This window comes from Notechis scutatus, chromosome 1 (assembly GCF_049901735.1).
Source record: "Notechis scutatus isolate UNSWTSFEM ecotype Mainland chromosome 1, rNotScu1.2, whole genome shotgun sequence".
In the NCBI taxonomy this organism is placed as follows: domain Eukaryota; kingdom Metazoa; phylum Chordata; class Lepidosauria; order Squamata; family Elapidae; genus Notechis; species Notechis scutatus.
Window position 1 is genome coordinate 279,161,919 of NC_142009.1, and position 25,841 is coordinate 279,187,759.

At 36.5% G+C, this 25,841-nt stretch overlaps 2 long non-coding RNA genes across 2 annotated transcripts in view; one reads left to right on the forward strand and one right to left on the reverse strand.

The window, feature by feature from the left end:
* Nucleotides 1–7,441, reverse strand: part of LOC148133399 (uncharacterized) — a 34,486-nt gene extending 27,045 nt beyond the window's left edge. Inside the window, exon 1 of the long non-coding RNA XR_015746746.1 lies at nt 7,180–7,441. This is a non-coding gene — a long non-coding RNA (uncharacterized LOC148133399). The remainder of the gene's footprint in view (nt 1–7,179) is intronic.
* Nucleotides 6,644–17,253, forward strand: LOC113409952 (uncharacterized). Its single transcript, XR_003370605.2, has 3 exons — nt 6,644–6,717; nt 13,939–14,145; nt 16,254–17,253. It is a non-coding gene; the product is annotated as an uncharacterized LOC113409952 (long non-coding RNA).
* Nucleotides 17,254–25,841: the final 8,588 nt, after the last annotated feature.

The following is a 25,841-nucleotide window of genomic DNA, read 5'->3' on the forward strand; positions in this document are numbered from 1 at the left end:
AAAAAGAATAATATTTTTGTCTCTTTGCTGTTTTAATTTAAAAGCTGCCTGCTTCTGACTCAAAGCGAGACGGGCTTTGGGGAGTCACATTTTGAATTTTTTCTGTTGTAAATTTTGTTAGGTTTCTGGGAAAGGTTTCTATTTATAAGTGCCAATATAGCTGTAATGACAGAAAATGTTCATGTAATAGTTGCAGCTATTAAGATTCCAGTTCCAAGAGTTCTACATATTATCCTATTATAAACCACAAGGAGATCATTTGATTTCTATACCAATCCAATTAACTCATCACACTGAAAATCAGGTTGGTCCAGGGGGCTTTAAGAAGGGTTACATGTTGCTCCCCAACAGTAATAAGGGCTGATTGGACCACAGTGTCATGAATTCTTTTTATTCACATACAATAGAGATAAAAAGTTGCCATTAACTGGAATAGCTACAGAGCTACAGATATTAAAACTCTGGAAATTTGTCAGGACAAAGAAAAGGGCTATCTATCACCTCCCCGCTTTTCAGGACTGTGGGGATTCCTAAGCTTCTCTCTGCAACTATGGAAGGTTAAGGTTGAAAAGAAGGAAGAAACAGAGGAAGGGATTTGCCTGCCTATCTGGAGGATATAGTTTTAGTATAATCAGGAATCAGAGAAAATAAATAAAGCTCACATAAAATAACATTTAAATATCAACAATGCAGGAAGTGCCTAAAAGGTTCCAAACTTGGGTAAACCCCAGATCATTTTTTAAATAAATGGCAACTGTTTCTAGGCAAAGATTTGCAGCACTGAATGTCATAAACATGTTCTTGAATAGAAGTCAAGTTAGAATTTGTCAGAACAAATTAGGATGTGATAACAAAAGAAAAAGTTTCTTCAGCTGTCGTTAGAAAAGAAACAATGGACCAGTACATAAAGAATGGATTCAATAGCACCAGTTCAAATCAGGCAAATTATAGTATAGGGATATATTAAATTTCAGAAGAGTTGAGGATAAGATGTCAAGCCTGCCTTTAAATCTTTATTGGAATTGGGAAATAAATGTTGGATTATAACCAGCATATTATCTATTTCTGCCTTGCTCTCTGATGAGCTCTGAGAGCAGGTTAAGCTCATTTTGATATTTGATATCCAAAAGATTATCGCTGACTATTTTTGAGCCTCAGTAAATTCTAAGAGATGTAGAAAGTATCTAGAGAGGCCACGTGGTAAGAGTTCTCCCAAAACTGCTGGAGACCATGACAACTGAACATGCTTGGTTAGGACAAGAATTACCAGCCTTTTTGGAAAAGAGGCAAAACATAGTCACCAAACGGTAGTAACACTGGTTGAATCCCACCCCTGATTAATGGTGGAATAAATCTAAAATCTGCCTGTTTAAAGCCCAGAATGGTTCTTCTCCATTCATTCTTGCAGCTGAGCAGAAAGCTTGCTTGCTATTCTCAGCTTTTTAAAAAAAGAAAGAAAGAATTATAGCCACACCCCAGTTTTGAGGTATGTTACCAATTTGGTCTTTATAAAGCAAAAGGGAGACCATTAGAGCCAATATTAGATTTCAATATTCCAGGCAGAATATAACTATTGCCAAGAGCCTTGCCTGACTTTAGTGTATTAATGTGCCTCCTCATTTTGGGCGCTCAAAGAACTCAGGAAAAATTCATTAAGTTGCACAACCACAAATGCTTCCATATGGGATTTTTTTTAATAATTCTAAAATAGATGAAATTAATTGCCATTTACTTGCCCAGATGCAATATGTCAAAATGAGTATTTTAAAGTTTTGGCTGCAGGAGACAGGTGTTACCACTATTTCATTAAGGCCTATCTTCTAAAAAATAACTTCCATAACATTTTAAAATTTGTATAACATAAAAGTAGATTCTATGCAGACATATTTATTATACTGCTCCGTCTCTCTTAACCTAGCTCTATAGTCATAATCAATAAATTCTTTAGCCTTCCTTCCTTCCTTCCTTCCTTCCTTCCTTCCTTCCTTCCTTCCTTCCTTCCTTCCTTCCTTCCTTCCTTCCTTCCTTCCTTCCTTCCTGTTCCTGAGAGCTTGAATGAGAAATACATAATATCAAAGTGCTTGAGACCTACAGTATCTCATTACTTGGTGCATCATTTCAGCAGACTTTAACACTTTAGAAATGATTCAAATGAGTCAAAGCAAAAGTAAGTGTTATTCTTTAATTGCAGTCTTTAATTCATTTGGGTTCCCTCTAGTGTCCAATCTTCAAATTCCCATCCTATAATGTTTTCTTTAAAGAATTCAAAGCAACAGCATGTTCCCATAGGAAGGTTTCTTATGATTAACTTTAAAATCTTATCTCAAATTCATCTGACCCCTTCAGCTGTTTATAGCTTTCCAAAAAACAATTTTGTGATCACCTTTTTACTGTTGATTAAAAAAACCCACATTTTTATGTCTTAAGCTTATGTTTAAATTTTATTTTACTAAATATTAAAGAAAACTGTCTCAGGATGTGTTATAGGGCCTATTGATCAAAAGGTTCTTAATAGTTGAAAAGCAGTTAAGAAGCAAGTTCCAAACCTGATTAAGAAATGAGACTTGTAGGAATTTATGTCTGTGAGTTTGGTGGAAATCCAAGCTCCAACTCCCAGCTGCTCAACTCATAAGCCAACTGCAAAACCCTCATTTGATGCAAGTTACTCACAAGAAGCAGCTGTTCTTGTCACCTTGGAATCTTCCTTTCCTCTTTGTTTATTTATTTTTTGGTTGAAAAATGTAAAAAGCTTCCGTACACATCCTTGACTCTTCCCCTCCCCACTTTACCCAGAAATATATAACACACATAAAGAGAAAATTGTAAGTCAAAGCAAGTTTGAGACACATCGTTATTAAAGTTGATCTTGGAGCAAATCATTGGGAGGGATTTTCGCTTCTTAACTATATGCCATACAATTAATGCTGACTCTTAGAAACAATACAGATAGGCTTTTTCCCTAACCTGTTTCTTCTGATCTTCCAATAATTGCCCATCACTGCTGCATTTAAGTCTATCCTCTCTTTTTTTGCCTTCTGCCTTTCCCATCATTATATTATCATTGTTATCATCAGATTTTATGCCACAAACACATGTATATGTACATAATTTGAGGCAGTGAATTTACCTAGTACTCCTACCTCCTTTTTCCCCCTGCAACAATAATCCTTTTACAGTACGTGGGTTTTGCTGAGAGAGTATGAATGGCCCAAAGTCAACTAGTTGGCTTATGAGCTCAAAGGAGACCTAGAATTCACAGTCTCCTGATTTTTAAGCAACAGCTTTAACCACTGCACTGAACTGGCTCTCTTAGCTCAAGAAAGTTACTACTAGAGATCCAATTAAAGACTTCTCAAGAGAGCTAGGTTTTCCCATAATGTGTTCAAAATATGTTAATTTGGGCTGGTCATTTGTATCTCAGGTAAAATCTCTGGATTGTTCTATGATCCATTTGTTTGCTTTTTTGGCTGCTCATGTTATTATTGGTAGTCTTCTCCAACATCATAGTTTAAATCCAATGTTTGCTTCCATTGGATGTCACAAGGAAAGCCATTATTTGCATGATTCTTATTTCTGTTAGCTATATTGCATCACAGCTAAATCTCTTTTCCAAAACTTTCATTGTTCCCTATCAACTGCTGTGGTGTTTTTTTCCTATGATGATGATGACAGCAATGCTAGAATCAGATGGTAATGGCAGAATTTCTGATAACTAAGCTGTTCACTTATATGTATCCTGATAGTACAGGCTTAATATTAGATTATATTTCTGAGTATATTTCTCTTTTTTCTAATAGAGAACAAAGGTCAACAAAGGAGGATGTTTTTATGAAGGTTCTGGGCACTAAAGAGATCTCCACTGTCAGAATTATTTCTGGGTCAAATGAACATTCATTCATACTCTAAGTTCATTCGTACTCTAAGAAGTCAATAAACCTTTTGTTTCTGAATTCAATGAGCATAAAAATCATACTGCTGACATGTAAGATGAGCATGAATATAATTGAAGTCCATGTAGAGAGAGGTACCTGGGGCCAAGTTACTTTCCTAAAAGATTTTTTATATGTTTGTGTGTTGTGTGTTTATGTTTCTGGGAGAATTAATAAAACCTTGCAGAAATATAGAATGAGAATAATGGTAATCAAGTCAGAAAGAAATAGATGAAATAATAATAGTGAAATTGAATAAGAGTAAAGAGAAGTAAAGAGAAATTGGATAAGAGGTATTTGTATGCTCATATGGAAATGGTTTAAAATAGAATTATATTGTATAAAATAAGGTTTTATTTGACTTGTAAAATTTACAATGGAAAAAGGTTTAAGTATGTAATGGTTAATGATGATTTGTTTGTCTTTAAAATTAATAAAATTTGTTTAAAAAAAATCATACTGCTAGCTTACTTGAAAGGGAATTTTATTTATTTATTGAACTTATTGCCTTCTCATCTTACCACTGGGTAATTTTATGCAAAATAAATTAACAAAACAACGAATATAGGAAGTATTTTGTATTCCATTACAAGAATATACTCTGTAGTTTGACAATGGCATGCCTAGTGTTATTGAGTGAGCAGTAGTCTAGAAGTTAGGATGCCCTTTTCTTTATCTAGCTTTCATTTTACATGCCTCATTGTCCTTTTCCAACATTCTGCTGCTCAAAATTATCCACTTGTAACATTCATTGCTGGAGCAAAATGTAAGGAAGCCTAAAGAAAGCATGATCTAGAATTCCCCTATAGATACTTTGGACATTTACTTTCAAATTTCTCCTTCCCCACTTCTCTTATTCTAGGATGAGAATATCAATTGTTTCCTTCTTCCGTCAGTTTTTCAATTTTGTTTTCCTTTATTTGTTTTCAACTCCCTGAGTAACATTCTATATTTCAGCTGCTCTTAGTCACTGATTTTTTTTTAATTAAGGAAGGTTATTTTCTTAATGAAATTAATTATGATGCCTCCTAGCATCACTCAGCTATCACTGAAGATGGGGATGGTGTCAGAGGGAGTTTCCTTCCATTTCACCAGCATTCCTCCCCAATCTGTAACCTGTCAGCTGAACTATATTTAAATGCAACTTTAATACTCTCAAAGGACACTAGACCTGTGTTCAGAAGTTGCCCTAACTCAAGTGACTGTTAGGTAGCTTGAACGGTGGTTAAATCTAGAATTTAAAGCAGGGGTGTCAAACTCGCAGCATCACGGTGGTGTCATGTGATATATCAGGACTTCCCCTTCTTTGCTAAACTGGGCAGGGGCAGGGGCAGCACATGATGCATCCGCTCTGCGGGCCACAAGTTTGACCCCTGTTTTAAAGCATCTGCCTAAACACCTTGCCCAATCCTGCATTAAGGAGAGTGATTTGATTTCCCTAATAGCAGGTGATGCTTAGTGTTTGGGGAAATGGACCCAAGAGAACCCATTGGTTACTCTGCTTAACTTGCCTGAATTAAATCTTTAAGTACAGCATCTCTTACTCAGTCTTGTTGAGACAGAATAGCTGAGGTTGATGGGGCAGCAAATCAATGCCAGTAAATGGTGGATTGCATATTATGGATGGCCATCTGGTTTAGTGAAGATCACTACTGGGGAATGGATGAAATTTTCTAATATCTGAATTCTTCAAAAACAAAACTTTTCTATATCATAGATTCAGCATTTTAGAAGCTTGCTGATTCTTATTAAACAATTTTTGAGTTTTTAATTATTTTTGTTACTGGTGCTTACAAATACATAGAATAACAGAGTTGGAAGGGACCTTGGAGGTCTTCAACCCCCTGCTTAGGCAGGAAACCCTACACCATATTCTACAACTACCTTAACAAGCTGTGTCTTATTTCAGTTTCAGATTATTTGGAACATAAGTTTCCTATGAAATGCTGAAATTTTTCTTTACTTCATGTGCTATCCAGCTTAAGAAAATCACATAATTAAGAAAGCTGTGTCACAAGATATATGAAACCATAAACACTTGTCTCTTTTGTATTTGGGTATTTGATATTTTCTATCCCAAATATAACAGCAAACATCTAGGTACATCTAAGTAAGGCTATCTTGCCCAAATCAAGTGTTAATTAAGCACAGATCCAGACAGCTATTATTTCTTTAACTATGCAATTCTAAGCAAGTCACATTGGCTTTTCAGATCCAACAGTATTGCAGGATCCATTTTGTCCCATCTATTGTACAATCTTTTTCCTGTGCTACAAAAATAGACTATTAGACAATATTAGTATAGAAGCAGATTATCATTTATGGATAAAAACCAATTATTTTGGCTTTTAAAGATTTCCCACATGCAGTTTAAAAAAAGTTATTTGTACAGTAAAATATTTCTATGTATATCTAAAACAACACCTGTACTTTTGGAAAATTAGGAATACTGTAGTCTTATAGCTGGTTAAACAGAGATTCTTTTTAAAAAATGCAACTGAATTGAGCACAAAGTCTTGTTTCACTCCAAAAATGAATAACGTTTAGATTTTTGTTGTTGTTGAGAAGAGTAATATAAACAGTGCATACCGCTGCTTTTCATGGAAAATGACGAAATTCAGTGTTCATTGCACTTTGCTAATATTGACATGTTTTACCAGAGAAAATATGCATGACTTTGCCAAGAATTTAAATAGAGTTCCAAGTTAAGCATCAGATCTGCAGAGATGCACATTTGACTAATAGCTTCAAGCTAGTGATTTCAATTTTTGGTGCAGTATTCTGACGTGTATGTATATGTGAATATGTGGGGGGGGGGGGTGAGAAAATTATATACCTGTATAACTATGTGTGCTTATTATTTAACTTTGTTGATCTTTGTTTGGAGACAGAGAAATCTAAAATTTAATGAATAATTCCTTTAAAATGTCCATTTGATTTGAACAAATACTTAGCCATTGAAGAAACCTCCTTTTATGTATAATTGTATTTTTCAGCCACATAAAGTTTTTCAGGACAGATGCAAATTTTTTATTGAATTTGAAGCAGATGTTGCTTCAATTATTCTGCATTGCATTTATTACTTATATTGATAGCTTTCTCTCAGGATGACTTTTATAAATTACAGCATTCTCTAGCTGGGGGGAGAGAACAGAAGAACAAAAAGGAGAAACCAAATAGGAAAATAAAACTAAAATTATAAATGCAAAATAACTGTGAGATAACAGACTGCCTAAAAAATAGCCAGTACCTGTGCTGCTCCCGTTAAGTCTTCTCTCTAGTCAGCATAGCAATTGTAGATTATAAAAGCTGAGGATGTTGGCCTTTGGGAACAAGGGAAGGCAGTGTATGCATTTGTGAAGCAGTCTAAAGCAGATAGAAAAAGATACTGTTCTCCAGCAGTAGGACTCTCGAAGAGAAGTAATTGTAGTATGCCATAATACTTACAATATAGGTGTAGTAGAAGAGGGAAAGAGTGAGTAGTGATCAGGGGGTACTAGGCTTTCAGTGTGGCTGTGTGTGTGTGTGTGTGTGTGTGTGTGTGTGTGTGTGTGTGTGTGTGTGTGATTATCTTGTCTCTCTTGGGTTTGAATTGGGTGCGTGTAAAAGAACCAGTGATAGAAGCACAAGCAAGTTTAACTGAGGCACATTGAAGTACATAGTCTGAATTTTATTTATATGCTGTTGTAATTTGGCCTGGTGGTCAATGACCAAGAAAGCTTGAGAAACAGGGGAAGAAATGTTGAGAAAAGGGCAAATTCCATACTGGTAATCATTAAGGAATTCAGAATTCAGAATAAAATTCTAATGCCATAATACTTACAATATATCATATCTACGAGACAGCCATCTCGAGTTTTGTATTATGCCCAATTTTAACTATCACATCACAGAAAGAAATGGGCTAAATATCTTATACATGGGGAGAAGTTACCAATGTTTTAAAAAACAATATGTGGGCATGATAGTTTCAAATTAGACAATACTTTTTCTTCCATAGAATAATAGTTTCAGAGTTACCTTGTGAATAGTTCAGGAATAGCAATGAAGTATCACTGGTATTTGATACAGAATAAATTGACAAAAATGTAATGGAATTTCAAATATTTGCTGGAAATGTAATCAAACTGGGGGTACATTTTTTCATCTTTGGGGATCATGTAGAAAAACTAGAAAATATTGGAATGGAATAGATATTTTGATTCAGAAGATTTTAAAAATAAATGTACATTTGGAACCAGAGGTTTTTTTTCCCTTTTGAGGTTAATGAACAAAATGGACAGATTGAAAGATCTTATGGAACTTTATTTTTATATATAACAGCAGCAAGACTTTTATATGGTCAAAAGTAGAAGAACTTACAAATACTTATAATGGAAGGATGGCTGATAAAGCTGATGGCATTGTCAGAGATAGTGAAATTTACAGCTTTGAATAAAGAAAAGACTTTGATCAACTTTATTTCTATCTAGGAACCACTTTGGGACTTTTGAAACTGAAAAAAAAAAACAGCCAGGGCAGGCAGAGTAGAAATATTAATTATAAGGAGTTTTTTCTTTAACGTAGTTAAAGGTTGCAGTTTAAACCTAAACACAAGAATGTTTTTTTCCCAAAAGCCATCACCCTACTAAACAAATAATTCCCTCAACATTGTTCAATGATTACAAAGTCTGCACTACTATTACTATTAATCTTCTCATCACTCCTTATCACCCATCCCCTCCCACTTGTGACTGTATGACTGTAACTTTGTTGCTTTTATCCTACGATTTATATTGACTGCTTCCAAGTATGATTTGATTGCTCATTGTACCCTATGACTATCACTAAGTGTTGTACCTTATGATTCTTGATGAATGTATCTTTTCTTTTATGTATACTGAGAGTATTTGCACCAAGACAAATTCCTTGTGAGTCCAACCACACTTGGCCAATAAAGAATTCTATTCTATTCTATTCTATTCTATTCTATTCTATTCTATTCTATTCTATTCTATTCTATTCTATTCTATTCTATTCTAAAAAGTACAGGCGATTCTCTACCTACAACCACAACTGAGCCCAAAATTTCTGTTGCTAAGTGAGACAGATGTTAAGTGACTTTTGGCCCATTTTATGACATTTCTTTCCCCAATTGCTAAGTGAATCATTGCAATTGTTAAATTAGTAACGTGGTTGTTAAGTGAATCTAGTTTCCCCATTGACTTTGCTTGTCAGAAGGTTGCAAAATGTGATCCTATGACTGTGGGACATTGCAACCAACATAAATATGAACCGGTTGCCAAGCATCCCAATTTTGATCACATGACCATGGGGATTCTGCAAAGGTCATAAGTGTAAAAACAGTCATGGGTCACTTTTTTTCAGTGTTGTTGTAACTTCAGACATTCTCTAAATGAATGGTTGTTAGTCAAGGACTATCTGTACAGCTAAGAACATTGGGATTAGCCAATACTACATGGTTGGTTTATGGGCTGATTTGCTAAAGGAGTCATGAACAAGGGATATATGGGTAATAAACAGGGGTGGGATGCTACTGGCTCTGCTCAGCTCTATAGAACCGATAGCTCTGAAGAGCAGCAGACACAGAACCACTTCTGTATCTGCTGCTGTTTGGCCCACCCGCCCACCTGGGCTCTCACCTGACCTTTATTTCCTGCTTTTTCAACCTCAGTTGCTTTGCGCGGCACAGCTAAGTTTGAAAAAGCAGGAAAAAAGATGTTTTTCAAATGCTGCGCACCCGCGCGCAGCGCTTATCAGCTGTCCAGGCAGCACAGCTTTAGGTTTATTACACACGCATGCAGCATGTCTGGTGCGCATGCGCTCAAAGCACGCATGCGCATGCAAAACATAATCACCGAACGGGTATTAACACCGGTTGAATCCCACCCCTAGTAATAAACATTTCTTTTCAGATAATTTTAGTGTGTTGATAATAACTATGTTATCATGTAGCATTATTGTACTCTTGGTTTTTTTAGCACTTATATATGAGCTCTTTTTTAAAAACCAAAATTTAAAAAGGTAATGCTGACTAACAATCTTGACAGCTTTAGCTAGAGTTCAGAGAAAACAGTGGAGGACAGGGTATCACTGGGTGTGAAACACAATGGCTACATAATAAAGCTGTGGAAGACACTTGAAAGGATTCCTTGTAAAGCACTAAAATACATGTAAAGGGTGGAGGATGTTTGGCATAATTCTTTCAATGTTTTCCCAAGTCGTCTGTCTATGCATTTGCACAATAAACAACATTGTTTCTCAAAGTGCTGATGAAGTAGAGTGGTGTTGCATGCGGGGGTGGGATTCTACCAGTTCCGACCGGTTCTATAGAACCGGTTGTTATGATTCTGCACAGTTCGGAGAACTGGAAAATCGTGCCCCTGGCTGGTCCCGCCCCTCTCCATCTGCCCCTCCCCTCCCCTCCCAGTCAGTCCTTATTGCACATGCGTGACATTGCACACATGTGCAACGTTGCTGACTGCGTTCTTCCTCACCCAGTCACTCTGTAAAGCAGGGGTGTCCAACCTTGGTAACTTTAAGACTTGTGGACTTCAACTCCCAGAGTTGAACTCTGGGAGTTGAAGTCCACAAGTCTTAAAGTTGCCAAGGTTGGACACCCCTGCTTTAAAGTATTTCTTTTTCCCCGCTTCCCAACGATCAGCTGTTCCAATGATCAGTTGTGCAGGTCTTACTGCTTTGCCCAGGAGGCTTCCCAGAGGCCCAGGAGGCAAAAAGGGAAATGCAGGGGGGGTGCTGCCCACCCATGCTCCATTTTTTGCCTCCCCGGGTCCCAGAGAAGCCTTCTGGGAGCAAAAATGCCCCACCCCCCGGAGGCTTACCTGAAGCCCAGGACAAAAAAACAGGGGCGGTGCTGCAAAAAAAACGAGGAGGAGCCACACCCACCTAGTCACATGGCCACGCCCACCTGGCCACGCCCACAGAACCAGTTGTTAAAAAATGTGAATCCTACCCTTGGTTGCATGTACATACCTGCAACTTGAGGATTGTTCCGGAAAAGAAGCATTATGAAGTGAGTCTCCTTCAGTGAGGTGAGGAAAAATGCTGCAATGGTTTACACAATACTGTCATGTAATAAAACGTCAGTGGATCTGTATTAACGCTGAGCAGACTGATTCTCCTGCAATGTTTTCCTACCCATTTTCATTCAAATATGATGAAGAAGAATAATCCTTTTTCAAAGGAGAAATCTGGAGACTGTTAGCTGCCACCTTACACTTGCTCGTGCTTTGCTACCATGCAGTGACAGTCTGCTGTGATCTCTGGGGAGGATGGATGGGAGGGAAAATGCTTGGGGGAAAACAAAAGTACCTTCTGTATAGCCCTGAGACGCTGCCTCAAGGGCACCCAGGCTGTAAGAAGAAGGCAGCTGCATACCAACTTACACCTGAATGGCCATTCTGAAAACATCTTGCTTGAACCTGATTGGTCATGGGGGGTCAGCAGGGATGGGATCCAACTGGTGTAACTACCATTTTGGTGATTTTATGTTTTGTGCGCGCAAGCGCGCTTCGCGGGCACGCTCGCCTGATGCGCACTGTGCGTGCATGTATATTGACATCAGCTAGCTGCTTGGACAGCTGAGCAACACTGCGCGCAGGTGCACACCGGTTGAAAAGGCACTTTTTTTTCTGCTTTTTCAACTACAGCTGTGTTGCGCAAAGCAGCTGTGGTTGAAAAAGCAGGAAATAAAGGTCAGGTAAGAGGCCGGGCGGGCGGATGGGCCAAAAGAGCAGCAGATATAGAACCGATTCTATGTATGCTCTCTGTTTGCTGCTCTTCAGAGCAATCGGTTCTACAGAGATGGATAGAACCAGTAGAATCCCACCCCTGGGGTTCAGTGATGGGAGGCAGTTAAGGCAGGGAAACATTGAACTTAGGGATTTTGGGAGATGTGATTCTCAGTTCTAGCTATGCATAACTGCAATAAACCTGACTTCTAATAAAACTATACCTTTCTCAACAAATGGAGCCACGGATCATTTCTAATTAGGGGTTTAAGTTGTGGCAGGTATGACATAGACATTTTCATAGTTGGAATGTAAGGCCCTTCGACTAGTGGTGCTCAATAAATGTCTTTCATCTCTTTATTTTATTTATTGATTTATTTATTTTGTCAAGCGATTATAAGATAACAGGTATAAGTATAAACATAGTTATGAATACATGAAATGGATACATATAAGAAAAATAAAAAGAAACAATAGGACAGGGATGGCAGGCACATTGGTGCGCTTATGCACGCCCCCTACAGACCTCTTAGGAAAGGGGTGAGGTCAATAGTAGACAGTCTAAGGTTAAAGTTTTTGGGGTTTGGGGAAAAAACTACAGAGTCGGGTAGAGTATTCCAGACATTGACCACTCTGTTGCTGAAGTCGTATTTCCTGCAATCAAGTTTGGTGCGGTTTACCTTGAGTTTGTATCTATTGTGTGTTCTTGTATTGTTATGGTTGAAGATGAAGTATTCATTGACAGGTAGGACATTGCAATATATAATTTTATGTACTATACTTAGATCAGATCGAAGGTGGCATAGTTCTAGGTTTTCTAGTCTAGAATTTCAAGTCTGGTGGCATAAGGTATTCTACAATGAGTAGAGGAGTGGAGAACTCTTCTTGTGAAATATTTCTGGACTTTCTCAACTGTACTAATATCAGATACGTAATGTGGGTTCCAGACTGATGAGCTGTATTCAAGTATTGGTCTAGCAAATGTTTTGTATGCTCTAGTTAGTAGTGTGAAATTACCAGAGAAAAAGCTATGTAGGATTAGGTTAACAACTCTTAATGCCTTTTTGGCTATGTAGTTACAGTGGGCTCTAGCACTTAGATCATTAGAGATGAGTACTCCAAGGTCCTTGACAGAGTTTGGATCATCAACAAGGTCTTGACTATTCAGCCTGTATTTTATTTTCTGATTTTTTTGTTTGCCAATATGTAAAACAGAGCATTTATTTGTTGAGATTTGAAGTTCTTCAGCAGCTCGCATCCTCCCTGCCTTCCCTTGCTTCAATTAAAATCAAAGATTGGCAGCATGAGTAAACTTCTTTCATTAGTGTTTTTCCCAATAGCAATGATATTCTTACAAAAGAAGAATCCTACTCCTGAGAGATTATTGGAGAATTGTTCCTTCCCTTGAGAAATTAAGCAAAATTGTCCTCCCAATTACTCTGTACACAGGTTTGGTGGATAACTTTGAAAAGCTATTTGTACCCAGCTTGATTGCATAGATGACATGAATGGTAGCCATTGTGTTCCCTCTCAGTATCAATTGCTAGGGAACATAAATAGGATGATACTGTTGCATTTGTGTCCTGCTTGTTGGCCACTGAAAAACAGGGTCCTGGATTGTATAAAACTTTCATTTTGATTCAGTCCATAAAACATATTCTATGTTTTTGATTTCTATCTGCAATTTCCTCAATTTTCCAGTTTCTATAAAGCTTCAAGGCTTGATGCTGAGTTGCTTTCCACAAGAACCAACATCTAATGGGTTTTTTTATGCACAGGATGCTCATGAGAAGGCCTGCAAATATATAAATAACTACTTTGCTGCAATCTAGTGTTTATCCAAATTTTTGCAATCAGATCTGAGAGCCCTAGGCAAGAAACAGTTCTGCTACTTCAAGTCAACCTACCTCCTCCTATTTACATATTGTGTATGCAAATATCTTAAGTATTTTGACATGAAGGACTCTATAGCTAGAAAAGTTATCCAAAATGTTGTACAATATATTAACAAAATGCTCCAATTTTGAAATTTCATTTTAAAGAATTTGCATTTGAAATCGTATACATGTCATTGATAATGAAATAAAGCATGCTTTATTTTAAGGCACCAAAAAGTGTTGATTCCAAATAATTCAAAAGATTATTTTATTATGACTTGCTTCATTATGCTGCTATTTGATCAGCTGGTATATAAAAAATTGAAATACTGCTTTGATTACTGTGTATGATAATAGTGATTATTCCTGTTATGTATCCAGTTCAGGGGTGAATGATGATGTCCTTTTTCTCCAAATAAGTAACACACCTCCCAAAATGCACAAACAGATAAAATGTGGGTGTATCAGCAGATCTGGAAGAAGTCAAAGGTTTATATAATTGATTTGGGAAAAGATAATGGAATGAAAATTGAAGTATTTAATTGGAACTCAATGAAAAAGGAACATTCCGCAATGCAACATTTCATGGTAAATATTATTTGCATGTTATCTTCAATAATCATCAACATTTGGTATTGTTTGAAAGGTCCCTCCTCACCAACTATTTTGTTTTGGAGCATGTTGCATGAATGCATGCGTTTTTATATGACTTTCAGTTGAACACTTTATAACAGTGTTTTTCAACCTTGGCAGCCTGAAGTCCAGACGTTGAGAAACTACGGCTTATAATATTTATAAAGTTTAATTAATTCTTCCCCTGAAAAGACCCCAAATTTCTCTTATGTCATATGTCCTGACCCACTGCTTCTCAAGGCATTGTTCCATCCCTGACGTATTTCCCTATTAGGAAAGGATGCAGCAATATGTGTTACAATGGCAGAGTTTCTGTGTTATATTACAGTTATATCTTGTATTCTTCATACTACAGTAGTGAATTAAATCATGTTTATTTTCCTCTCTCTGCCTCTCTTAGTTTGCATTTTTAGCTTGCATTTTTTTTTAAGATTAAAAATATTTTTGCTGAAAAATAATAGAAAAGGGAGGAAGAGAGAAACAGGAAGAGGAGGAAAGAGAAGGAAGGAAGGAAGGAAGGAAGGAAGGAAGGAAGGAAGGAAGGAAGGAAGGAAGGAAGGAAGGAAGGAAGGAAGGAGGGAAGGAAGGAAGGAAGAAGAAAAATATGTCCAGCCACATAAATGTTATATATTTTTGGCTATCATAAATAGTAATGATTTTGATGGCAATATTTCCCCTCATATATCCTGGCATAATACACCTGTAAGATTTCTTGGCTTACTCATTCAAGCAAATGCTTCTGTTTTTCTAGCAGGAACAGACCTTAGCCCTCTGAAGAAATATAACATTTGGTATTGTTTATTAGTAGTAAATTCTAAATCGGTAACAGTCAAAATTTCCCAGAACACACTTTACAATTTAACTAGTTTTCTTAAAGAGAAAGAAGTGATAGCACATACTTCCATATAAAAATCCAAACATAGCCTCTAAGAAACCCAGAAGAATATATTATTCCCAGTTAGCATATCTAACCAGAACTAATGGTAGAATATCTTCATATAACTTGCAGCAATACATGGTTTATTCTAGATCAAGGGTCTTCAAATTGACAAGTTTAAGATTTGTGGACTACAACTTTATTTATTTATTTATTTGATTTGCCAATTGTTTACAAGATAATAAGTATAAGTGTATACATGGTTGTGAATACATGAAATGGGTACATATAAGAAAAAATAAAAGAATAAGAGAAACAATAGGACAGGGACGGTAGGCACGTTGGTGCGCTTATGCACGCCCACTACAGACCTCTTAGGAAAGGGGTGAGGTCAATAGTAGACAGTCTAAGGTTAAAGTTTTTGGGGTTTGGGGAAGAGACTACAGAGTCGGGTAGAGTATTCCAGACATTGACCACTCTATTGCTGAAGTCGTATTTCCTGCAATCAAGTTTGGTGCGGTTTACTTTGAGTTTGTATCTATTGTGTGCTCTTGTGTTGTTATGGTTGAAGCTGAAGTATTCATTGACAGGTAGGGCATTGCAATGTATGATTTTATATACCATGCTTAAGTCAGACCGAAGACGGCGTAATTCAAGGTTTTCTAGTTCTAGAATTTCAAGTCTGGTGGCATAAGCTATTCTACAACGAGTAGAAGAGCGGAGAACTCTTCTTGTGAAATATTTCTGGACTTTCTCAATTGTGCTAATATCAGATACGTAATGAGGGTTCCAGACTGATGAATTCCTGAGCTAATTGGAGGATGAATTCTGGGACTTGAAGTCCACAAGTCTTAAAGTTGTCAAGTTTGAAGACCCCTCTTCTAGATATTTATCTCCTCATTAAAAGGTCACTGTATTGTGCTTTTAAATATGCAAAGGAAATAAGGAAAACGTGTATGTGTATCTCTACTTAGTAATAGGTCACGTGTGTGTCTATTGTAATGTAACTGTTTAAAACACACAAAGAGATCTGGCTAAGTATTTCAGCAGTTCTGAAAAGTATGCTTCTTATCTAAAATGCTTTTCCACTGAATTAAGGAAAAGATGAAGTACACAGATTTGTTGAGCAGCAATGGCTGGAAGTGAGATGACCTCTCCCATTTTTTTTTTCATCCTGTCATTCCAGAGATGTCTACCTTGATGAAAAGAAGCAGAGCCTGTGAGGAGGGAGTAGGAACAACAATCTGCATTCTGTCACTTCAATAGATGACTCACCGTTGGCCTCTGTGACTAATTCTTTTTTCACAGAACAGTCTGTTAGGCAAGAAACTGAAGGAAGAAACAGCTGGGCCAGAACTATTTTTATAACTAATACCATATGGAGAGCCTCACTAGTTTTCCTATTGGGCTAAGGAATGACTTGTTTTGTTTTCTTAGCATTGTTGCTATTGCTTGGGTCAGGAGGGCTATGACTTCTTCCATTATTAGACCTCTTTTTATTTTTATGTCTATGAATAACTAATATTTCTAAGTCCAAGAGGGCAGCATATGACAGTTTTATAGGGTTGATGTCCAGCAATCCTATTTCTTCTACTACATTTAACCTTGCCTCTTATTTGTTGCCAGCTCTTTGGTCATTGTTATATTTTCCTCCTGTTGTTTTCCATGTCTTCTACACTGCACAAAGTTACTTTGGCTTCAGAATGATTGATGTAGCTAATTGATGCATTGGACTCCAAATTCCATCAGCTTCACTCAGCATGCTATGGTGGCTGTGACAAAAAGGCAAATTCAATTATTGGAAGCATTAAGGAAAAGATTTTAAAACAAGTTTGTTAGATTTTTGTTTCTTATAAGGTACATTATATACCCAAAACATGGAGCATTATTTGAAGAAATATGCCAATCAGAACTCGAAAAAGGGAGGTTTTTTTAATGTTAGAAAGATTACATCTGTTTACAATCTGGTGTCTATTGGTTTATAAGCTGGTTCTTTATCAGTGTAATGGAAAAAGTGATAATATTACATGATGTGATCATGTTTTAAACATTGGGTTACAAACTAGACTGAATTATTTCAATGTTTTGATTGTTTAATTTTCATTAATTTAACTGCGGGAACCTCCAAGGGTCACATATGAGACATGAGTGGCTATACACATTTAATAAATAACAAATATAACATAGATGTTTTTTGTTTTTTTAGTTCTTCTTTCTGCTTTCCCACCCCTCTCCTGCCCTTATGTATATTAAAGTGAAAACATTAAATGCAAGAAGCAGTTCTCTTAAAATATTTTTAACTCTTTGCTTTTCAAAACTCTAATGACAGTAAAGGTGGAGACATGCAACACTAAAACATCTTAATCATCATTTATGCTAGTTTTCCCATGTAGAAAACATGACCAGATGAACTGATTCTATTTATTTATTTTTTGTTAAGGCTTTGTTAACAGAATCTTGCAGAATCTCCTATTGCCTGACTAATTGGATTCATTTCTGAGTTTCTTTCTCCGGTTGTAAGATATTTGGAGGGAAGGCAATGCTCTCCCGTAAATTATTGTTCCTCCCATACATCTCTTCTTCCCATTATCTCCAACAGATAATTCCCACAAACCATTACAATCTACAGGTTGGAAATTGCAGGAAAGTGTGATGTATTTTTCTCTACAAGATTCTGTTTGATTGCTCTTCCTTTTAATGTTATTGTGCTACTTAATAATCACCATGCATTAATGGGTGGAGATTTGGTTTAATAGCATTTTACAGAGATTTTTTATGACAGGAGTGCTACCATGAAAGAAAGTTTTTTAAAAATGCTCAAATTCAGTATTTTGGCATAAAGATATGAGAAATACAGATGACCGCAATGAAATCTAGATTACATTTTTGGTAACAAAATGGATGCTTTTTTATTTTTATTCTAAAACTTGTCCTATTTATTTTTTATCTATTTTTATTTTACACTTTTTCAAACTTAACATGACAACACTTATAGCAAACTCTGTCCATTTGTTTCTCTCTTTCTCTCTAATCTCTATCTAAGTGATACATTCTCAAAAGTAATAATTTTAAACAGGGCAAATAAAAAAATGAAAGGCATGGGAAATAATCATAAGCAGAACAAAACATTAAATATTGGCAGTTCTTTTTTTAAAAAAAGTCTTATAGTATTACCATGTGTTACAGTTTAATAAAAAAAAGCTATCAGATAATTGGAGAAGCAGATGAGTGTGCTTAGCTCATATGAAAATGATAAAAATTTGGAGACATTATAATCTTCCTTAGATTTAGCCCTCTGTAGAAGTCCACAATGCCAGAAAAGATTAAAGGAAAAGAAAGAAGAAAACAAGGTAAATGATCTCAAATTACAGCGGCAATGGGTGCCTTGTTGGAAGATCTGAAGAGCTAAGTTGTGGCCAATTCATTCTGGAGAAAATCTATCTCTGTGGTTACTAAGGGTCAACACTATATTGAGAACACAAAATCAATTAATCAAAGTTCATAAGAATGAAGATTGATCAACTCAAAAACTGAAGGCACTGTTACAAGAAATGAGAAGCAACTCCCTGCAAGGAAAACAATTAAATTGAGTAAGACCAGTGGAAGAGAGTCCTAAAACCAGAATTGTAAAACATATTTTACTTTATTGGAACTAAAAAAAAAAAAAGCTTATTGACCCTCACAGAGCAAAACAGCAAACAATCTGGGACTTGCTTGTTTTGCTGCAGCAAAATACGGCAGAACAAAGAATAGGATAGGACAGAGGGCATGCAGCTGTGCCCTGAATGGAGAAAAGAACATTTAAAAAAATAGGGATTGTTGACTCAAAACTACAAGGAACGAAACATGTGTATGCCAGGAACATAGACCAAGCATGTGGAACAAATTCCAAGACTTATCAAGTTTACTGACAGTAGTTATCCCTTCTTGCTAATCAATGCACGGACAAATTGTATTGCAAAAAAACAGCTACAATCATATCAAAGATGGATTTCGATTATCTTGGAAAAAACTTATATCACCTTGGGGTTCAGATTGTATTCTCATCCATTGCTAAGGTCCATGGAAAAGAAAGGGAAAAACAAAATAAAAAATAGACATGTAAATAGTTACTCAAATAGTGTCAGTGGGAGAAATTTGATTTTTTGAATCATGGTCAAAATTATCTGATGATACTAGTGTGATCTGGCTTACAGTTCAGCCGGACCAGTAGCAATGTGTTTGGATAAAGTATGGCAGTTTGAAGCTTAGACTTAAATTCAGTCATGTAAAGATTTCATATAAAGACTTATGCAATATAAAATGAAGTGAGATTGCTGTTTAATGGGATCTATATTGCACGACTTAATGAAAAATGAGAAAGAACATTGGCTTCATGACTCTTGTTGTCCATACATTACCTTTCAAATAAGATTAACCCTTAATAAAGAAAGGGAAGACAAAAATACTACATCTAAAACAGAGGTCTGATGCAATGACTCCCAGAGTTGGAATATATTGGAAGGATACTATTTGTTCAGAATAAACAGAAACACTAGAATGGTTATATGTTATACTGTGCATACATTTAATCAAAAAGTTAAGCGAATGAACTTGGCAATACTATGCAGAGACTGAATTAAACTAAGTAGTATTATTGGTGTTTACTATTGCCTACCCAACCAAAGGGAAAAGTTGCATAATACTTTCCAAAAACAGGCTGCATATCTTTCCAGGAGGCATGAAATAGTGAAAGAGGACTTTGAATACTCTAATATCTGGTGGGAGACGAACTCTGCCAAAAATGGTCCTTCTAGGATATTGCTGACATGTCAAGCTAACAGCTTTGACTTTCAGAAGTTAAAGGAAATTTCACAAGTATTAGTTATGGTTCATTAATCTCTGAGATTTGGTATGCATGTTCACACTTAGAAGACACTGCCCTAAAAATCTAGAAGCTTTCACCAACTATTACTGAAAGATAAATGCCATCTTTGGGACAAAGTGCTTGAGAGAGTGATATTTGTGCTTTGGCAGGTATTCTTGGAAGAAGCCATTTATTTCTCCTGTTTTTTTACAGTGAGTTTGAATCTGGTTAACCATGATTACTCTAATTCAGGGGTCTCCAACCTTAGCAACTTTAAGACTTGTGGACTTCAATTCCCAGAATTCTTTGCTGGCTGAGCTTTGCTAGCTGAGGAATTATGGGAATTGAAGTCCACAAGTCTTAAAGTTGCCAAGGCTGGAGACCCTGCTCTAATTGATGATCTATTTCAGGAGAAAGAGAGGGAACATGACTCTGTTAATCCTGTTTAAGCTCTCAGAGTCCTTTGATACTGCCGATTATTGCATTCTCCAGAACCATCTTTGTGAGCCTGAGCTGTTATGGCGGTTCTACTCCAATTTTCAAGTAATGGCCTCAAAAAGTACTATTCAGTATGCCTTTGAGCCTTAGTACCTCTGTACTTGACTCCAGTACTTTTTAACATTTAATGAGATTGTGGTGGGAAACTACACCTGCAAAGTATCAACTGGTGGTGATTCATGGGTGGACATTCCTCATGGTAGTACCTACCCTCAGTAATGTTCCCTACTTGACTTTGTAAACTGCTTATATTTACCTATACCCACAGTTACCTAAGCACTATGGAAGACCTTTTTTTTCACGCAGTGCTTCTTTGAATGTTAGATTAATGGATTCTGTTTCTTCTTTGATTTTCTTCATCCTCTTTTTATTAGTACATATTGCATTCATATTGTTTTTAATCTAAATTTCCTGCGGATATTTTTTATTTTGTAAACTGCCTCCTGCACATGCTTTTGTACAGGAAATAGTATAGAGCAATGTTCTTAATAAAAAACATGCCAAAGAGTCAGAAGCAGAGATGGGACAAAGGGTGAACAGGAAACAGGTATTGTATTAACCCACAACTAAGCTACACGCGATGAAATACATTTTCTGAATTACAAATGCAGGTTATGGAAAAATTGATTGAGCTACTGATAAATACTGCACTTCGACTTCTATTCTGCCTTTTTACATATCTTAAAATCTATGAGTATTTCAGACTGAGTACCGTCCAAGTATGATCTGTGCTTGTTCTTAATCATGAACAAGGAAGCCAAATAATACTTCATGGCGAATGTTTCTAAAACATAATGAAACCATAATGAAACTACAGCCAAGTTCAAAGAGGAGTTATATCTACTTACTCATCTTTGTCTTTTAACCACTGGGTTTTCTCAGCTTTTTTCTTGGATTTATTCCTCAGTGCCATCAATAGGAAAGACATTTTTTCTTGGAATGCGAATGGAATTCTGCTTGTTGCTAAAAGATAAGACAGAAACTTGTAATGGGGTTGTCAGGTGTAAAATGATCAACAACGGATATGATTCGTAGCCAGAAGAGCATTTTGGATTGCTGTGATGTAATAGGAAACTCAGCTGACATTATTACTTCTCTGCTCCATTGTTTAATAGCTGGAAGTGTAGTCTCAGTACCTCACAAGGGCTGTTTCCCCCACTCCATATATTTCAATAAAAAAAACTTTTTTTCTCTGTTAAAATTACATACAACTACTACTGTAGTTCTTACTCAGTAGTTTCCTGCTTTCTGATAACATATTCAAATAATTTCATCCAACATTAATAAGGTGAAAAATACTTTACAGCTTTTCCTTTTACGGAACTGATGGCTTAATTATTTTTTTCTGGAATTCATCACATGAAGTTTCTACACTGTCAGGGACTATTACTTTTTTAAAAAAAAAATGATCAAAACAGGTTCAGCATCTCCCATCCTTTTAAAACTCTACATAAAACTGTTGGGAGAAGTCATCTGCTGGTTTGTATTTTGCTAATAACAGTACCTTGATACTGAATTATATCTCTTGACCCCAAGCGAGCCAAATGAGGCTGTGAAGATTCTGTCCTGTGCTTGGAGTCTGTGTAGATTTGAATGAGGAGAACCATTTCCAACTCAATCTTAGTAAGACTGAATGACTATGGGTGTTTACACCACTTAGATCGGGGAATAATATATTTCTGAACTTAAATCGGTTGCACTTCTCCATTCCTCATTGCAAAAGTGTGCAAGTTGAAGCACCCTCTGCTCACTGAGCAGATAGTAGTAGCTGGGGCCAGGAACACCTCTGTACTGTTTCATCTGGTGTACCTTGGCACCCGTTCCTCAATTAGGAAGCCCTTTAGATAATCACTCATGCCCCGACCACCTTACATCTTGACTACTGCAATGCATTCTATAAGGCTGCTCTTGAAGACTACCCAGAAGCTTCAATTTCCAGAATGCCATAGTGCAGATGGTGATAAGTAGGCCTCAGTATGCCTGTACTGGCTGCCTGTTTGCTTTAAAGGTACTTTACAGCATGGCACCTGGTTACTTGAGGGAATGTCTATCTTCCATAGTATCTGGAAAGATTGGTGTGCCCTGGGTGTCTTTGATTAAACAATGCCATCTGTTGGGACCTCGGAAATGTGCCTCCTCAGTAGCTTGAGGTTTCCTCTGGGATCCAGATTGCCCCTCCCCTCAAACTGGTGTTTTGAAAGGCCTTGAAGACCTGTCTCTTTGCTAAGACCTTTGATGAGGGTGAGCCTTTCAATTTAAGTGGGTCTGCTTTTCTATCACATGCTTTGTCGTCCATGTTAGGGATAACATTGTTTACCCTAACTGGTTTGGGTAAAAAATAATAAATAAGTTATCATGGTTTGTTGGTTAAAGTGTGTGTAACTTTAACAGCAAGAATGTAATTAAGGGTGTGGTTGTAAAAGCACTATATAAGAAGTGAGGCAAATGCAGCTCGCTCTCTCTGGCTTGAAGATCCCTAATTACTGGATGGATTGATGACTGCGTTTTTCCTTACTGGAACGGAGGAGAGAAAGGAGTGTTGATTTCTCAACGGAGAGAAGAGATAATACGGACTGATTTATTGTAAGTGAACTGACATTGGCTATTCAACACGGACTTTGCAAATTGAGTATCCTCGGCTGGACTGACTGAAATGATACATGACTAATGGACCGTTTATTTTGACTATGCTATAATTCCTAATGGAATAAACTATATTTTTGATAGCACAAGCGTATCTGTTTTTTACTGCGTGTTAACTAAAATACAAACTTATCTCACACATTTACCTGTCTGCCTATCTGACTACGCTACACATTCTGTTTAGTTTGTTTTCCTTAACACTCGTTGGGGAATTCAGGCTCAACAATCCTTGTCAACTTCTTTTAGCTTTGTTTCTTATTCTTTTCTCACTTTTCTTGATGTTAATATTTTTACATGTAAGTGGCTCAGAGTTGTTAGGAATGGGGTTGCATACCAATTCATTAATTCGTATTTAATGATCAAGTGAATTGAATCAGGAGGACACATTAAGGAAGAATTAATAGAACAGAAGAACATAGTTGAGGTGGACTTAGATCATGTAGAGTAATAGAGATTTGGTACATAAATTTAGTGTGGATAAGAGAAAAACTGAAGAGCTAAATGTGACATTCCTTCAAGACCAACCTTGATCAGATTTTTGTACAACTTAATTTTTTTAAAAGCATCTGGAGAATCCGTGCCAATTTGTTCCTTACACCAGACATTAAATAGCAAATGCAAAGAAGTATTTTCCCCTCTCTTTTTCTTATGTGAAAGTTGGAGAATTAAGTTAAAAATGGATAAGATAGGAAGTTGAATGTAGAAAATGAATAGATAATTATTGTCATATTTGCATGTAAAAGTGGTGACCCGAAATTATGTTGTACACTGAAAAGAGCTTTTTCCCCCCTTTGTTTTGGAAAAATTGAATAAAGCTTGATTTAAAAAAAAGTATTTTCCCATCTAGTCTCACATCTGGATACTACAGTTCTCTAATAATATTTGAACTGTAATAGGATCCAATCTTATTTATTTATCTTTTTCAAGGTAAGGAATGCAGACCATTTTTAAAATGTTTGTTTGCTATTAATAGAGAAGAATCACGACCAAGCTATTTGCCCCTTATTAAACTGTCCAGTTACATCTGAGCAAATACAAACCACTTCAATCATTTGATTTTCTTGCCAGCACTACTGTGTGTTGTTATGTGTGTTGCATTATTGTAATATGCATAGGGAGGCTGTTAGACAAGTTAATGTTAGTTGATGGTATTACAAACTTATCTTGGGCTGAGTCTCTTCTGTCTTACTTATTAAGCTGTAATCTTTAAACTTGTATCTAATGTGTACCTCAATTTCATTTAATAACCAGCAAACATGAGTTTGTGTGCTTGGTCTTAGGCAGAACTCTCAATATTAATTTTTCTGTACCTCTTGTCAGTTGGTTGGAAGATTGCACTGTGTGTTACTGATGCAAGAACAGTGAAAAAACAAAGATACATCACTGGACTATATAGCCTGTTATTGTTGATTCATATATTTAACACATAAGACCATATGATTTGAAGAAAAGATCCTTCAAATGCAATGGTGGTGATTGTTTTCTGATTCCCAAATATAACTCATTGAGAAGTCAACAATACACCTAAGAAATTTGAAAATTTTTATTCTGACCCAAAGATTGATTTGTAATATTAGCATAAGTGCCATGGTAGCATGGTGGTTAGAATACAATATTGCAGGCTACTTCTGCTGACTGCTGGCTGCCTAAAATTTGGCAGTTCGAATCTTCACCAGGCTCAAGTTGACTCAGCCTTCCATCCTTCTGAGATCAGTAAAATAAGGACCCAGATTGTTGGGGCAATATGCTGACTCTTTAAATTACTTAGAGAGGGCCGTAAAGTACCATGAAGTGGTATGTAAGACTAAATGCTAAATGCTATGCTATCGATAAACAGGTCACTATTTAAATTTGATATGCCAACAAATCTAAATTATTGATTTATTCAGTTATCTAGAAGGAAGGATTATAATTTCTGGAACTGAAAAACACCAATCTTCACACTAATTCTAACTTTTAGGATATATCCATTTTCTAGGAATAACATGCCTGTCATGAAAATTAAGCATTTCGGGATTGCATGAAGTGTAAGAATTCTGAATATTTTTTACCTCTGGGATGTAATACTGTTGTCTTACTATAAAGCATGCAAATTCCAATAGATTTTATAGCTACCATATTGGTGGAAAGGTGACAGAATTCCGTGCATTTTTGGCTGGCTGCACGACTATGAAAATTGTCCATGGACAATGCTGGATCCCTTGGCCAAAAAAATAGAGATGAGCACCGTGCCTTAGAATCAGACATGACTGACAGAAACATTTACATTTACTATAACCCTACAATATGTTGTGGTTTAATTTAAGATGCTCTTATTTTGCCTTTCCCAAAGATGCTTTTTCAGGAGGCAACTGGACTTGTTTTTCTTTGAAGATGTTTCACTTCTCATCCAAGAAGCTTCTTCAGATCTGACTGGATGATGAGGAATGGAAGGATTTATACTCCTGTGGCTAATCTCTACATGGAAGAGATAGAAACCAAAGCTCTAAACTCCTTCATAGAAATTCCACCCACTCATTGGTATAGGTATGTGGACGATACTTGGGTCAAGATCAAAACACAGGAATTGGAAGCATTACCAAACTATAGGAATATAAATCCTTCCATTCCGCACCATCCGGTCAGAGCTGAAAATGCTTCTCGGATGAAAAGTGAAATGTCTTCAAAGAAAAACAAGAAAGTTCAGTTGCCTACTGAAAAAGCACCTCTGGGACACCCATGACTTGGATTACTGAGAATCTCCATACAATAATCTTCTCCTGTATATCTATTGCTGCCTACTCGTGG